The following is a 5,801-nucleotide window of genomic DNA, read 5'->3' as shown; positions in this document are numbered from 1 at the left end:
GAAGAAGGTGATAATGATTCAAATAGACAGGTATGAGTTGTAATGATCCACAAACATGTATTTGCATGTCTAGATCACCCACAAAGGAAAACAATTTCAGAATAAATTCCAAGAATCGGTTTATTCGATATCACCACATAAACCGATTCTAGATAAAATCCCCAAATTGGGTATCATAATCGGTTGTTGTTCACTATAAAATCCGATTGTAGTAAATTTTTTTCACAGTAAGTACGTGACCAAAATCGTTTTTTTTTTTGTTTTGGTGATGTGCATAATCCGATTCCTTCACTTGGATGTTCACGTAAAATACACTAAGTTCACAATCGGTTCATTTATGTATATATGTAATCCGATTGTAGAGACGAAAAGTTCCAAGAGAAATGAGGTTCAAAATCGGATTACATCTTATGTAAAGTGAATCGATTGTGAACTTTGGGAATTTTCCCCAGAATTCATCAAGTCCCTAATCAGACTTTATATTTGCACATATGATCCGACTATTGACAATCGGTTCTCTCGAATGTGACACATAAACCTATTCTAAATCCTCAACTTGTCGATATATGTTGTAGATTGTTGCGGCGTTCGACAAAGATCAGCCCAAACCCGTATCTCTGCTGGGTCGTGATACCTCTGCCCACTATTTCACGGATTTGGAATGGAAAGAAAGAAATGATGCAAAGAAATGATTTATAGACAAGGGCATAGAGATCAAATGCGCATTAGTTTTAGTTCGCCGTTCAAGTCGAGATCTTTTGGAACTTGTTTGTGAGAGAGGTGGAAAGCAAGAAAGTCACTGGGAAAAGGAGAGACTGTACGTGAAGAAGACGACAAGGGAATACATTACTAAGTCAAAGAAGTATGATTTTCCGTTTAAGATTATAGTTAATAGACCCGATAGACCCAGTGGAAAGGTATACAAGCTCGATAAAGTGATGAATGGTTGTCATAATCATGATGATCCGGAATCTCTTATTGGACACGCGGCCGTTTGTGGGTTGAAACCACATCAATTGGAAACGGTAAGGTTGATGAAAGCGTGTAAACCAAGTGATACCCTTAGGAAGATTAAAGAGGATGATAAGAATAACTTGTCCACTTTGAGGCAAATTTACAAGGCAAAAGCAGCCTTTAGGAGGAGGGAATGGGATGGTAGAGTGGTAATGGAACAATCTCAGTGGTTAGATGATCAACACGGATACATAATGAGGAAGCATGTATTGGAAGGCAAAGTGACTCGTATTTTCTTGGCGCATCCGGAGATGATCAAGTTGGCCCAATGCTTCTATCAAATTTTGTTAATAGATTAAACGTAAAAGACCAACAAGCACAGCATGCCTTTGTTAAACATTGCTTGCCATACTTCCGACAAGCAAATTTTCACGGTAGCATGGGGGTTTATGGATCGGGAGAATGATGATGCTAGAAACCTTTAAGGAGATATACTGGTGCGATCAAACTCCAAGGATCATAGTAACGGATAAGGACCAAGCATTAATGAATGCCATAAGAGTGGTTTTTCCGGACGCTAAGAATTTTCTTTGCACATGGCACATACAGTACAATATTAGAAGTAAGTGTAGGGGTCATATCCAAAATCCAAAGCCACAAAAAGGTACTGCTCGTGAAAAGGACGAAGATGAGCGTCTTCAAAAATTAACCCCAGAACAACAAGAGGAGGACAAGAAGAAAGCAAATTAGAGCATGAGGCGAATAGTTTACTATGAAAGGCTAACATCATTGGGATTTAATGGTACACTCAATGTCCATGGTCGAGTTTGAATCCTATATGGAGAGTTTTATTAGGCTATGGAAGAAGGATTACGAGATATGCGTGGTTTATTTCTTGAAGGAATTTTTGGATCCGTACAAGGTAAAATTTGTCTATGCTTACACCTACCAACACATGCATTACAAGAATGAGTCGACAAGTATCGCGGAAGGATCTCATGGACGTTTGAAAAGCTTGCTCCGAGGGAGCCAAAATAATGTGGTTACGGTACAAGAATCCATCCATGAATACAACAAGGCTGATGTCATCAAGATAACCGCGCAAATGGAAGAGAGTAGGATGAAAATCATCACAAGCTACAAGGACTACCATTGGTTGATTAGACGTTTAAACTATATGGTGTCTCACTGCACAATCATTTATATGATGAAGGATTACAAATATTATGTGGAAAAGGAGATGAAGAGAAGGAGAACTGTATGTTCGTGTATGACGATGACGGCCTTGGGATTTCCGTGTCGTCACATGATTGCGAGGTACCAACAAGGAATTCCTTTTGAAATTATTGATCCGTTTTGGAAGCAACTAACTTTCAAACCACCCCCAACCGAAGAACCATTGGAATCCTTTGTGGACACGGATATTGGAAGAGAACTCATCGAAAAATTCGGAAAAAAGGATGGTTTGGGACGAAAAGTTTTGATGTACGACTTAAAACTTGCCGCTAACCCCTATATGGTACCGGTAGGAGAACCAACGGTGCTACCGCCGACGGGTAGACCACCTACCAACATGGATAGGAAGGAAGAAAGGAAATAATTTAAGGTTGCATTGAGTACCGGCAAAAACCCGTTATTGAGTCATAAAAGAAACTTTTCTCAACATGAGTATGAAGACGCTAAATATGAAGAGGCGCAGGTTCCAAAGAAAAAGGGTCGAACAAAGAAGGGGGAAAGCGGGACAAGTAGCGCACAAGCCAAGAAAAATGTTTCAAATGTTCCTTCACAAATTAAGCATGAATATGCACCGACTAAGAGGAAAAGGGGTCGACCAAATAAGGGAGAAAGCGGGACAAGTAGCGCACATATGTTCCTATCAAATGATACTTCGCAATATGAGGATCCAATCGATCTAATCGTTCCTTCTCAAGAGAGTCAAGCGAGTACAACACGAGTATCAAGAATACATGCATGGAAGGGACAAGCAAGACAAATGGGTTCTATGGTGACTCTAAGGTCCTCTCTTGGTGATGGAAACACACCTAGGGATGAATGAGGTAGACCCCATCGAACATGTTACACCATATTCGAGGAGTATTATTCGAAACTTCCTGAATTCACTAAGCCCCACGTGTTATCTACCGACGATGTGGATGCGGATGGGAATTGTGGTTACCACGTTACGTCGGAACAAATAAGTCATATAAGTTTGGCGGACGATGAGAACCTAACCCAATGTCAATATTTTAGAAAGACGATGGCCTTACGCCTACAAGAAGACAAGGATTTTTACATTTCGATGATGAAGGAAGGATCAAGAAAGGATAAAGATGTGAGGTTTGATGAACCGGTGTCTAGTATTCAAGGGACAAAGGGGAATGGACCAATTACCCCAGAGTCTTGGATGAGCATGCCTCTATGTGATCATCTTATGAAAGAAATTTGGAGTTGCGTTTTTCATTTATTTGGTAAGGGAACATATTGTACATACGCCCCCAAGTACACCATTTGGGATGAATCGCTTAAGGATCGGAGAATTATTTTATTCAGCCCTAACAACATACATTAATTATATCGGTATCATGCTACGTGAAGATTATCCATTACCACCGCTGTGTAGGTTTCATTATGACTCAGAGCTCACCAAGAAATGGCTTAAAAATACGAGTCCAACATGAGGTGTTGGGAAGAGTTAGTCGAGCCGGATCAAGTGAAAGGTCTCCAAGTGATGGAATGAGTATTTTTCTTTTGTTAAGAACTTGAACTATCAGATGCTTATATTTTGTCGCTTTCATATATTGTATGTTGCATACCGAACCAAGCATAATGAATGAAAGTGATTTGTTTTTTTTGGGTACGTTGGACTCATTAAATTTGTAACATAATCGGTCTTTTAATACGTTATTAAAGTCCGATTATGGAGGCAGTTTGCTGCAGCTTTTTCAGAATCGGTTTATACACCAACTATTACAAACCGATTCTGACTTCAAGCAAGAATCGGTTTACTAAGGAACTATTATGAACCGATTCTGAACAAAACATGTATGGGATTCTTTCAGAATCGATCTTTATGGACGATAATGTAATCCGATTTCGGGAAGAAAAAGTTACAGAAGAACATACAATTTTTAACTCAATAATCAGATTACATATGGTCCAACAAAATCCGATTGTGTATCATTTCCACTTTTCATAAACTCTTAAAATTGAAACTAGCACGGTTCTATTTCTTAGTGTGAGCTTCTACTATCAATGCCGCTTCGAAGTGATAAAACCGTTCTCCTCTCCAAGAGGTATATTCATCCAGTGTTGCGAACCTGTCTCTTCTGTGTCTAGCAAGAATCTCGTTGTACTTGATTCATAATTTTCTAACATGATTCGTCCTTGAACAAATGCACAATTATAGCGTGGTTCCTTGCTTGTCTGTTTAACAGAAGGACCCCAACCAACTTGAAGCCAAAATATACTCTCATCTTGATATTCTTTGGGAATATCCTTGACTATGTAATAATTTTTAACCCATTGGGTCTCTTCCTCAACATCCTTCATTATTTCCCTTAGTTGGAATTTCTCTTGACCTCATTTCTTTGCCTTGATTTTCTCTTCATATTTTGTCGCAGCCAATGACGATGATATAGTTTCTTTTGTAGTTATTTGTTTTCTTAACACTTCATCCATTACATTAATATATTTGTTAGGTGATGAAGACGAAGTCGCGTTTGTAGTTGTTTGCTCTCTTATTTTGTGTATCTCTTCTTCCATTGCCGCAATTGATATGGTTGTTCGCTTGCATTTTCTAAGTATGTGTTCGGTTGAATTAGTAATTGATGATGATGGACTTGACATTTTCAAATGAAAAAAAAATCAACAATGGAGAAAGGTTTCTTTGGATTAGGTAGTGTATGATAGAGAATATGCTATCCTCTTTATATACACAGAGTACCAATGACTATAATTTCAATATCAAAAAATAGTCGTTAACAGTCATAATCGGATTATATATATGCACTAATATTCTGATTCTTTATTTCTCTACAAATCCGAACTTGAACCCCGAATCGGTAGATGCGTGCATTAATGTAAACCTATTATGGTTGATGTTCACCCAGAATCAGTTTATGTAGGTGCATAATAAAAACCGATTGCTACCACAATCGGACTAATATAATGTACATATAAACCGATTCTAGGTGGATTTTCAGAAAATTTGATGAGTGAATTTCAAAGATTTAGAGGTAAATCATTGTAGAGTACCTCTTAGAAGGAATGAATTAAAGGGATTTAACTCAATCACTTGAATTGTTTGTTTTTGATTTTTTTTCTTCAAAACTCAAAAAGAAATTAGATTTCAATTGTTGTTTTGGATTGATTAGGATTTAGTTTTGAATTTGATGGAAATTGAAAAAAAAAATTGAGTTTTGATTAATGATTTTTGTATTTGTTAATTAATTGATTATGATTTTTCTTTTGTATTTGTGTTAGAATAATTAAATTTTCTTTAAGGGTTAATTTAGTATTTTACCATCTTTTAGACACCCCATATCCTTCTCTATTAGGTTGGTTGAAGTAATTCATAGGCCCCAATTAAGTGGTATAGGCCCCAATTTAGCCAGGAAAAATAAGGAAGTCATGATTGTCAAAAAAATGCTATTATTGGGACTTCAACCCAATAGGATTTTGGGGGCTAAAATGATATGTGTAGCCAAAAGATGGATAGGGGGACGTAAGGTATATGAAAAAGTCGAAAAAACCCTTATCTAAATTTTAATATTCATCAGAAAAGATAATCCTAAATCTATAATCTTCTCTTCTCATTGACAAATCATGATGAAGATGATGATCAGAAT

This window comes from Papaver somniferum, unplaced genomic scaffold, assembly GCF_003573695.1.
Source record: "Papaver somniferum cultivar HN1 unplaced genomic scaffold, ASM357369v1 unplaced-scaffold_19, whole genome shotgun sequence".
Taxonomy (NCBI): Eukaryota; Viridiplantae; Streptophyta; class Magnoliopsida; order Ranunculales; family Papaveraceae; genus Papaver; species Papaver somniferum.
Note: the sequence above shows the minus strand (reverse complement) of the source record.